We start from the raw sequence: 12,672 nt of genomic DNA on the forward strand, positions 1-12,672 counted from the left end.
GGAATTGACTGGCGCTCCGATTCAGGTCAGATCCATTCAAACATGAAATATCCAAAAACCTATTGACACGTAACAAGTTGCTAGCTAATGGGACAAATTTTTATTTTATATATTTTTCTCAAGAAGTTTGATGGAAAAAGCTGCATTTTGTCACTTGATTTGGCTGAGGGCTAAGTTCTTTTAAAAGCCGTATTTCACATTGTTGCACCCTATTCGCGATTCAGAACGGAAAAAAAATGGGGTTGAAATATCATTACGATGGGAGAAATATTCTGAAATGTTGAATACTCAAACGAAACATTTATGTTTTATCCTCCTTCTGTAAAATGGAATGAAGCCTAAACGTTTGCTCAAACTAAGCCTAAATGCCATGATTACCGAAAAATTTGGGGTGGCAGCTTCTTGAATTATGCAACAACTTTAGAACTGTTGCTTCAAATAACTATAGCTATCCAAACAGATCATAAGTCAGCAACTCATCCACTCCGTGCCCCCTAAAACTATATGGCATACCACCTATCTCATATTTTTCTATTGGGAGATTTACATACCTACCAGCCAATTCCTATGTACTAACACATCAACCACGCAAACTTCAATTGTTACATACAAACCATCCAACATATGTTCAAAACATAGAAAAATTGTGTGGTTGATATGTTAATGCATAGGAATTGGGTGGTAGATATGTAAAGGCCTTTTATATATTCTTTACCATCGAGTGAATTATGTAACGCAAGACAGCCTCAAATCCAAAAGACATCAAACTTGATATTGAGAAATATTTCATATTACAATATACAATCTTAAACATAAAATCTAGTTATATATTCTTTGTACTTAATATCTTCCGATCAATAAAAACCATAAAGTCACCCTCTCTCTCCTTCTCTCTAGTTTTATTTTTGTTCTCTACCCTTTCTAGTCATTTTCTTTTATAATTATAACTAGGTGGTATTAACCCACAAACAATTCAAGATCTAACTACGTGAAAATGAGATAGGTTAATCAAATCATAATATAGCCTAAACAAAGTTCATCAAGTCAAAATTTAGAAACCATTTAAATATTTTAGAAATCAAAACTTGTCGAGTAATAAGCTATCAAAAATCACAAGCCACTTAAAATTGAATTAAATAAATTGCCAAATAAATAAATCTTATTTAGGGCTTAACTTGTGGTTGTCGCTCGTCCGTTGGGTCGTCATTTGCCCGCCACTGTCCTCGTTGTTGTCATTGTGGAGTCGCCAGTTTATTTTCCGTCGTATAGCCTCTCTCTCTATATAACCCTCTCTCTGATCGTGTGGATGATCTGAAGTGAGAAGAGATCGGAGGGCTAAGGTATACAATGACGAGAACAGACAAAGGAAACACGTGGAGGTGCTTTGGTGAGGTGGACTTCGCATAGATAGCTCCAAAGTATATGCCCAAGTTAAGATCGACACTTCGGAGGTGTACTCGTGAAGAAGACCTGAAAAAAGCAAACCCACAACCAGAGATTCAGGTCATTGCACCTATCACAGGGCTCGCTTCTTCCCATAAGAGCAATCTCTTAAAGTTAATTACATCTTAAACAACTGTGAGTTGCTTAAGCAAACTCTCGTTTAAGGTTGTAACTCGTCCTCAGAAAGTTTGAATGTCGTTGTCAAGGAAAGGAATTTCAAGGTCATATCCTAAGGGTAGCGGATGTTTGAAAGCTCAGAAGAGTCCTGTCAAGATCCCAAACTATCATATGATTTTATGTCATTGTCAATGGTTTAGTTGAGGTTCGTCCTCTGCCTCCAGTTTTGAAGGTCCATCTCTGCAAAACAGAGTTACCACACCCTAATAACATGAAAAGTAAATCTAGAGTGATGTCTGCCTTTTTTCTTCGGTAACTCTGCAAAATATAGTTAGCATAAAATGTTTTTAATTTTATTGTTTGGTTGTTGTTTAGGACAACCCGATCAAAATGACCATGGCTTTGCGTTCTCCTAGGGTTGTCAGGTTCCTTGATCTATTTAGTCTGGAGAGGCGATCAAACCTACTTCCAACCAAAAATTCTTGTCAGCAATTATGGGTTGTATTGTCCAAAAAATCTTTGTAGGCCCGGGTAACAGGGTTCAAGTTGCATTAGGTGATATGTGTTCATTAAGGTTTCATTTTAAGTTTTAATGTTTTTTTTGGAATTTAAGGGTTGAAAATTTTAGGTTAGTTAAGACTTATTAATTGATTAATTTTTTTGTTTGATGTTTGAAATGACCCGATCAAGATCCCATGATTCCGTCGTCCCGGGGTTGTTAGGTTTACAGTTTGATTATTCACAAGTGACTGGAAGATATTTTGTTAGCAACCATGGGATGCCTCATCTAAAATACCTTCTCAAACCAAGTTTCATTATGTAGTTACAAGTTTAAGTTTTAGTGTCTCTTAGGCTCGATTTTATGTCGTGTTTTATGTTTGTTTGTTCTTTGGCCCAAATTGTCCCTGACTGAGGCTAAGTGTGCTTTTGTTCTTTAATGAGAAGTCAAACACTCCTTAACCTCAAGTCACCTAGATTGAAGTTAAGTTCAAATTAGCTTGAGTTAGGTCAGATTGATCTAGAGTGAATTCCTAGTTGATCTGATTTAGCTCAGGATCACCCTAGGTCAACTTCAAATTGGTTTAAGTTAGCTAGAATTTAACAAGATTAACCTTGGATAGCTTAACTTGGTTGGGGGTCAAGATAAGCCTAACTGATTTGGACTAACTTAGGGTTAGACAGAGTTGACCCAAATCAAACTGAGGTAACTTTGAGTGGGTTGACTCAAGTTAAGCCTCTTAAGTTGAGTCAAATCTATCTTGATTCAAGCTTAGATGAAGCCAAAGTCAATTTAGATTTGATTTATCCTTTAATTATATTTGAGTAGATTAAACTCAGTGCAAATTGAACTTAAGTTGTTTGAAGTCGAGTTCTCGATCGGGTTGACCTGATTAAGTCAGATTGACCCAAGGTATTCAAGTTGCTCTAGGTTGACCCAAATTAAGTTGGGTTAACCTGAAGTATTGATTTGGTTTAACTTGAATTGGTTCGGGGTGACCCGGTGGCTCAGTTGATTCGGGTTAACCCGAGTTTGGTCTAGTTAACCAGGTGATTCAGTTAATTTAGCTTAACCCGATTTAGATCGAGTTAACCTGGTGATTCAGTTGATTTGGGCTAACCCAAGTTAGGTCGGGTTGACTCGGTGATTAGTTGAGTTGGATTAACTCATGTTAGGTCGGTTAGATTGGTGATTCAGTTGATTTCGGTGAACTCGAGTTAGATCGAGTTGGCTGATGATTCAGTTGATTTGGGTTCACCATAGTTAGGTCAGGTTGACACGGTGATTCAACTAATTTAAGTTAACCTGAGTTAGATTGGCTTGTCCCGGTGATTCAACTAATTTGATCTAAGTTGGGTCAGACCAAAGGGTTATTTAAATTGGGTTAGGTCTAAGTTGGATTAGATCTACAGTCATCTAAATTGAAGCAGGTCTAAGTTGGGTTCAACCTAGTAGGGTTATACTTGTACTAAGTCTAGGTTAGGCTAGATTTAGGGGGTTTTAAGTTGGACTAGGTCTAAGTTGGGTTAGACCTAAAATATTTCATGTCAAAATTAGGTCTAATTTGGGTTAGACCTAAAATGGCTCAGTTTAGGGTTAGGTTTAATTTGGGTTAGAAGTGAAAGGATTTAGGTTGAACTAGGTCTAAATTAGGTCAGACCTACAAGGGTATGGATTGGGCTAGGTCTAAGTTAGGTTATTTCTATTAGGGTTTAAGTTGAACTAAGTCTAAGTTAAGTTAGACCTAGTAGAGCTTAGGTTGCGATTAGGTCTAATTTGAGTTATACCTAAAGGTTTGATGTTGAACTAGGCCTAAGTTGAGTTAGACCTAGGGTGGTTTGAGTTGACCCAAGTCTAAGTTTAGTTAGACCCAGTTGGGTTAAGGTTGAACTAGTCCTAAGTTAGGTTAGACCCAGGGGGGTTTGAGTTCAACTAAGTTTAAGTTAAGTTAAACCTACTTAAGTTTAGGTTGAACTATGCCTAAATTAGGTTAGACGCAGTTGGGTTTGGATTGAAGTAGGTCCTAGTTAGGTTGGAGTAAATAGGTTTTATATTGAACTAAGTTTAGGTAGGATTAAACCTAGGATGTTTTAGGTTAAACAAGGTCTAAGTTGGGTTAGACCTAGTAGGGTTTGGGTTGGTATTGGTCTAATTTAGATTAGACCTAGATGAAACCCAAGTTGAACATGAGCTAGGTCAAATTTGATTGGGGCTCAGAATTGACCTTAATTGGGTTGGGTTCAATTGTGGGTCTACTTAGGTTAGGTCTAAGTTAGGTTCAACTTAAGCCAAGTTCAAGCAAAGTTTGGTCTGAACGAGGGCCATTCAGGGTGGTTTCATGTTTAGAGGGATAATCATGTTGTTAATTCCATATGACCCCTATTAGGATAGGACCCTAAGGTTGGCCTATTGTTTTAAATTAAATTTAGGGGACAATTTGAGCCAAATTGTAAACTTTTAATCTTTATATTTATACCCCTAGCTTTCAAATTTTCATTTCAGTGTTTTTTAAGCTTGAAAATTGTCATTTTAGGGTTTAATTTCACTGTTTAAAATTTTCAGTTTAATTTCCATCTTAATTTACATTTTTTTTATTATTTCAATTTTTCTAATTATTTGTCAAGATAATTACATTTTGATTAGAAAATTTGTCATTTTAAAGTTAAGAAGCCCATCTTACTTTGAAAAAATCAAAGGATATTGATCCCGATTTTATATGAGAGTACGATGTATGCAGTTATAATCTTAATTTTTCCTTACCTATATTTCTTACTTTACAACGACACAAAAAAATTGACTTTGAAGCAAATAAAAATGCAATTATTATATTTAAATATGAGATACTACACTAGTATATGTATTCTTATCAAGTAATATATGACTTTTTGATTAAGCCCCAAATATCGAACCCACGAAGAGAAATTTAATTTTTTAATAAGTTAGAAGAAATTAAATAACAAATTCTATTTTGCAAAATATTCTTACTCAAACTATAGATGCTATAATAGAAATATAAGATTGATTTTTTTTTAATTTTTGATAATTGAAAGTAAAGTAAACAACTAACTAAATTTAACTAGATATTTGTTAGATGAGGGAAATATAAAATAAAATACTTTTTTTCTTATCATGAATTAGTAACAAGTATAGGATTTCTGTTATGAAAGTATTTAAATTGTGTTGTGTCAATTAAGAGCAACAATATTTTTTACCCTTACTACAGATGTTGTAAAAACATTAACTAATTTAAAGTTTGAATAGTCTTGAAGACAGGCTAAGTAGGGAAGATACTAGCTCTCTCTCTACAGTTCCCTCTTCTCCCTCCACATGAGAGCTAATATCTCGTATCAAAACCTAAAACAATAAACCAAATTAGGGGCTTTAGCCCGTCACTCTATAGTCCTCTAATTCTACACCCTTCAAAATTTATTTTCCTATTGTCGGGACTTGTCGGCACTATTTTGATTTGGGGAGTTGCCCGTGGAAAGCTTTTCTCAAACCCAGCTTAATATAAACCCTATTTAAATCTTCATATTAAATAGGGGAAATTGTCGGTAAATTGTCGGTAAATAATTGTCGGTAAATAAAACGGTTTCGCAGACCAAACAAATGTCATATATATCTTAATTTATTTGATCGAGCCTCATCCTCAAGTCTTGTGTTTATCCTTCGGGATAGATACAATATTTGAGGTATAACGCTCTTTCGTTTAAACGTCCTTCCAAAGCGGGCGACGGGATTTAGATTTCGGTGACTGACAGCTTCATACAGGCAACTCCCCAAACCAAAATAGTGCCGACAGCTTCTGGCGACTCCACTGGGGATAAGCTTTTCTCTCCATTTAAACAAAGAAAAAATATCTTCATACATTGGTAATGCGTTCATGTCCCTTATGAACCAAAATTACACTTCTTCCGTTGACATGTTTTACCCATTTTTGCCTTGGGAAAGTACGGTTTGGACTTCAGGACTACCTGTTCAATCACCTTTGAATAGAGGGGTTCAGGAGGCCATTAAAGACTCTTTAAATCTTCATGTGGGGTCGGACCCCAATAGGTGTGTTGGTGGACTAAATTCCACTTGGGCATTATGTGTTGGTAAATAGGTCCCACACCAGATCCAAAACACTTCACATCTTCTCAAGTTTGATTTGCTATTGTACAAATTAAATCAAAGTTATGTTGTGTTGCGCACTCTTCAAATTTTCTTTTTTACAAATTAAATTTTTTCTACTTTCAAATCACCTTTTTATTAAAATTTTTAAAATCCCCACAAACTAAAACTTGCCCGGTCTACAGATTAACCTCTGTTAATTTTCAGTGCTTGCACTAAGATTACAAGGTTTTGGCCATATAACTATCCCCAGAGCTTTCTTCTTTTAAAGTTGTTGTAATGACCTGCCCAACACTGACTTTTTCTTGCAACTTACCAACAAGCCGCGAAGCCCGAAACGTTGTTTCCACCATTAAGTTCGGAGACGGATTTGAAGACCTCGAGGTCATCCTCAGAAAAGCTTTGTTCGTCGTGATGAAAGTCACCGCTTCAGAAATTCAAGAGTTGTCTGCTGAGTTCAACCTGAATTGTCTTCAGGACTTCCCATCTTGCAAGAAGGCTAAGTCTGCTACTGCCACCGCAGCACCTGCCAAACCTACTGTTCCCACTACCAAGGGAAAAGAAATAATGATTGTTGAGGATCCAACTGAAGGATTGGCTGCTCCACCTTCAATGTTTGAAATTGGATAAAGTTTAAAGACTGCACCGCTAACCCGAACTCAGAAAAGAAATTGCAACATGAGGATTTAGAAAGCTGCTAAAGCCCAGGCTTCTGAGAAAACACTCGTCGAGGTAGAGCCTCACCAAGAGGAATTTGAACTACCAGAAATATATCCACTGCTACGAGGAAGCAGATTTCATCCTCTAGTGGACACTGACAAACACGAGAGTGTCCGGAAGATTGTTGTTGCGTTGTCATCGCTTCACGGACATGATCGAGAGAAAAAGAAGTATACCCCTATCACTCGAGTCAGCTCAGTTTTTCAGAGACTAGCTGTCAAAGAGAGCTGTTTAGTCTGTGATTTACTCAAACGAGTGGGACATGCAATATCCCCTCAAATGAAGCAAATGAAGGAATGAAGGAAGAGATTTTAAGGGACATCAAGTCCGCCAAACAAAAGTCAAATGAAAATCTGATCGCTCGCATTCTCGTCTGGTTCCGCCTGAGGAACAGGGTTGACACTGCTGCTATTACTACAAATTCCACCGCTACTAGGACCACAGGCCATTGACCAGTAAAGTCAAGACTGGGCCTGAGAATCCTACCAAGCACACATCACAAAGATATTCCTAAAAAGGAAAAGACAAAGAGGTTACCTAATATTGTATCTGGTCTACACCGTCGGGAGCATATTTCTCCTCGACATACCAATGCTTCTGCTAGGACACTCCGTCATGAGACATCATCGTCAAAGAGAAAAGTATGGATACCCAAGGTTGCTGCACCGATATAGTCCAGTGAACCCGCATGGCAAGATTATGGGATGAAGTCGGGGTCCAAAATATCTAACATCATCACAACGATTGCCAGCAAGATGGAAGAACAAGTAGAGGATGTCTAGCTGAGTCCTCCAGATCTTAAGATGATTCAAGAATTGATAATCAAATAAAAAGTTGAAAAGCTTATAGTTGAGATTTCTGAGTTGGCTCGAGAACATGGAGTTTCCATCGATGATGAAAATTTTGACTATAACGATTACCTCGAAGAAGATTTCATGGATGTTCAAGTTATCGAGACCAGGGCCACTGCATCTGGGCGCGACGCTCAAACTTTTACTGAAGAGAACGTCGTAGATGAGCTGCGCAGAGCTATCCTCCTAAGGGATGAGCAAGTCAGTCTATTGGATAAAAGGATTGAGGAGATGGTCGTCGTCATGACCGCTATGGCCACTATTCAAGGGCAATCATAAGTGTCGTAACTAGTATATCCAGAGATCAACCAACCAGAAATCATATATATTACATATGAAAAAAGAGAGGTTGTCTCAGCAAACAGGGATGAGCAACCGAAGAAAGATTCTCCACCGGGTGCCATGCTAGAGAAGGAATTTAAACAGATGGTCGAGCAAGTTCGGGATGCCTTAACCCAATCTAAGGGTGGAGCGTTAGTTCTAAAAGATAGACCTAACCCGGAAGATTTTGATGATGTACCCTTCCCCAATGGTTTCGTTGCCCCTAACTTTAAAATATTTGATGGAACTGGAAATCCCAGACAGCACATAGCACATTTTTGAGCCAGTTGTGGCAATACAAGAAATAAAAAAGCTTTACTCTTAAAAAAGCTTTACTACAAGAAATAAAAAAGCTTTACTCTATCAACAGTTTGTCAGTAGCATGTCAGGAGTTGCTTTCGATTGGTATGACGATTTGCCCAACGGATCAGTTAAGATGTTCAGCGAGTTGGAGCAATTATTTATAAAGAGATTCACCGGGGCGCAACATCATGTTTCCATAAAAGAACTCATGATGGAGAAACAAAAGCCCAACAAAACTTTAGTGGATTACGTTTTGAGATGGAGAAACCTTAGCATGAAGTGCAAACTTCAACCACAGGAACATCATGCGATTGAGATCCTACTCAAAAACATTCATGGACCAGTAGCTTTCATACTCAAGGGACTCACCATCAAATCCTTCGAAAAGCTACTCAGCAAGGCTAGCAGTCTTCAGGAAGAAATCAAACATATGGATTTTCATGAGAAATCCAAAACAACCCGAGTGTTTGAAAAGAAATCCAGAATTGCAACTGTTGATAAAGGAAAAAAACCGATAAAGATATATGCAGAAACTCCTCGTCAATCTTTGTCACAACAGGCTTCCAAACAGAATACAGGCTTCCAAACAAAACAGCCAGTCTAACCAGTGACCGCCTCAGAGAGGATCATCTCAAAATAAAAGCGAATAAAAGACTATCGCTGGCAGAACGACAAAAAATGGTATACTCTTTCAAAGATCAAGTTGTATCTAAAATATTCAGAAGTCTGATGAAGAAGCCTGAGTTCAAACTACCAGACCCAAAGAAACCCAAAGAGGGCGATAAGAAGGATCAACTGAATTATAACCCATATCACAGATTACTGGGACATACAATAGAAGAATGTTTCATTTTTAAGGATTGGCTCGAGAAAAATCTCAAAGAAGAAAATATAACGATCCCGAAAGATTATTTAAAAGAAATTGAAAAAGATTCCATAAATATGATTTCGGCCAAGCCAATCTCTCTGATTTATTCGTATACTGGAGAAGATGGATAGAGTACAACTTGTAACAAGCTTAAGAGGGTCCTAAACCAAATACATAATTCATCAAAACAATCTTCCGCACATGCCGGAAAAGATGGATGGGATACAGTTTGGAGCAAATCATCGAAGAAGATGTTAAATCAAATCCAAAACACTTCAAAGCAAACTACAACTCAAAGTCTTCTTCCCGCCAGGCCCGAGATTAAGATTTCACTGAAAGAGACATCGTCATCCAAGTCAAAGAAAAATAGGAACGTCGTCACGAAGATTGATAGCACGGGGGGTGGGATAGGGGCTCCCTCTACTAGATTGGTTGTCTCAGATTCGGGGAAGAAAATCCTCGAACCCCTGACTTTGAATGATTATCTTTTTACCCCTCTAGGGGCTGATGAATATAATAATTGTGATATCAGCCATAGGTTACGTTTTAACTATTTCTAATGATGACGTAATCGATTGTGACCAATCTAACTCTGATCTCGATTCCCAAAACGATCCTCAAATCGTACTTGAGTCTGATGTACTCGCTAATTTTAAACAAAAATATTTATTTACTTAGAAGCTACATTTATTCATTAAAAAACATTTTTTATAAAGACTTGCTAGGGTCATTTTCTTGAATTTTGATTATTTTGGTGATTTTTTGAGATATTTTGTATTTTTCTTTTCTTTTGGTTTTTTCTTAATTTTAAAATAGAAAACTATGTTTTAAATTTTAGAAATATGAATTTTATTTTCCTAAGTTCCTCTAACAATAGTGGACCTACCAAACTTTTTTTTGTAATTTTTCTTATTTATATTTTATGTTTTAGAATTATTTTAGGCAAAATATGGGTAGTTTACTTTGAAAATTAGGGTTTCCAGAGAGCATCCCTAGACATGTGAAGAATGAACCCTCCAAATTTTATATTTATGTGATTAATATTTAATCCCTTAAAATTTAAGGAATTTTTTAAGTATTTAAATAGTTTAAAAATAAATATTACGAAATTATTTTTTATTTTTAGTCAACATTGTTCTCCTCTATTTACTGAGCACAGAGATTTTTTTTTTCTACACCAAGTTATGCATTTGTAAGTTTTTATAACTATTTAAATAAAAAAATACCCTTATTTTTCAACTTATCCATACGGCTGTCAGCACTTCCTCCGAGTCTCCGAAGCCCCACATTCGTACTTTGGTTTGTTGGTTCCATATGCATAGCCGCCTCGTCAGCTCTGCAGTTCATGTTCCATATGTTTGTTCAACGCGATCTAGACCATCCAAACGATACACACATGATCCAACGACTCTTGATCATCATCCCCAATCATCCTAAATGGAGAATCTTTCACATTATAATCCTAATTTCTTACTCAATTCTTAACGAAATCACATGGGATTTGTTCTTATAGCTTCATCTAGGTGAGGCAAATCTATCTATATGGTTAATTAAGTATGAAATTAAGATCTACTTCACCAAAGCCCAAACTAAGCTCATATTTGGAGTGAATGGTGTATACCTTAGCCAAAAAGATGATGCCTCAATTGAGATGGTTGAAAAAGTTCTCCTTGACTCCATGAAACTTCTCCAAGTTTCAATTTGATCTGAGAATAATCTTAGGTATGATCAAAACCAAATGGAGGACCGGGCTAGGCCTTGAAATAAGTTATGGTTCTCGGGATGATGAGGTTTGATGTCGAATGATGTTTGTGAGTATGGGGAAGCTTTTGGGTAGCTCAATTTGGATTTTGGAGGTGGTTTGTTCGAAGGTCAAAATTTGCCTTGGATTTCAGTGGATAAATTGGACTTGGGTGGTGGAGATCGATGGCTGAGAAGAGTGGGCTTAGTCTTAGGGTCACTGTAGGAAGCTTTGGAAGCGAGTTGGGGGGAGTTTGCTGAACAAATTTTCATCTCCTTTTTAGGCCAAAAGAGGAGCTCATTTTATTGAGGTATCTATGGCTACCATTAGGGCAAGCCATGGTGGCCACGTGGCCGCTTTGGTGGAGGGAAGAATGGCTCTGATGGCTAATGGCAGTGAGCCGCTCAAGTAGGTTCAATTTTTGGGTTTTCCCCAATTTGGGTCTCTCAATTCTTCCATTTTCTGGTGGCTAGGGTGCCTGACCAACAAAGGCAATGTCACTTCTGAGTTCATAGAGGTCAGGGAGTTTGACTGGTCACCTCAATTTGGTTCCAAGGAGGCTTCAAGGGAAAGGTGGAATTTTGGCAAATTGAATTAGGTTGGGTTTAACCCCTTGATCCAATGGCTAGGTTTGGTCCTAAGGTGGTTAGGGTTGATGTCTTGACCCCACCCCTCTGACCGACCTTTTTCTTTTTGTAAATCGACAATTATAAGAATTTGACGACGCTACTAGAAGATTTAAATTCCAACAACGGTGTCAAAATCTTGACTGCGACTTTATATATATGTATTTGATTTAATAAAGATGTATAAGTATAATATTCAATAATGTCAAAGTCGAATTTGTCAACGCAAGTATACGTATCGCTCAAGTAATATAGGGCCCTAATGGAGTCCTAGTTATCAATCCTACATGGAGAAATAAAATACTACGGACTAAGGCTTAATAAAAAGTAATACTTCAACTACAACGACGGCGTTCAATTTGCTTATCTATCACTAATAGGCATTTGAAATAAGTAGATAATTTGGATAACTAATAAATAACTAATGATAGAAAGTAGGGTTTAATTTGTGATATTCAATATATAAGAAAACATCATTCTCCTTGTCAAGAAATTATAGTGAATGAACAATGAAAGTTCATTTTGCTTATCTGTCACTAATAGACAATTGAAATAAATATGTAATTTTAATAACTATTAAATACTAATTATACTAATGAGGGTTTAATTGTGATATTCAATATATAAGAAAGCAACCTTCTCCTTATTAAGAAATTATAGTGAATTAATAAAGTGAATTAGTTCAAATTATATTGTGCCAAATAAGAGCATACATATTCTTTACCCTTTGTTCCAGGCATAAAAAACATTGACTAATCCTACGCTTGTTTACTGAATCTGCGGCTAGGACTATTGGAACCATTTTTTGTAAACAAAGATGTTAAAATTGGAACCCTAAGGGCTACCATCTACACATCAACACCCAGACGATAGGACCGAATTGGGGATTTTAGTCTATCACTCTAAAATCTCTAATTCTACGCCCGATAGAAATATTTCCCTATTTATTTGCACCCAACTTCCAAAGGCTTTGACCTCCCTGAATCTTGGATGTAATCTTCACTTTAGTTGTAAAACTCAACATATTTTAACAAATCAATTGGCCAGATTGAAAGTAAATTAAGATCAAA

Source organism: Phalaenopsis equestris, unplaced genomic scaffold (assembly GCF_001263595.1).
Source record: "Phalaenopsis equestris unplaced genomic scaffold, ASM126359v1 Scaffold001327, whole genome shotgun sequence".
NCBI classification, from domain to species: Eukaryota; Viridiplantae; Streptophyta; class Magnoliopsida; order Asparagales; family Orchidaceae; genus Phalaenopsis; species Phalaenopsis equestris.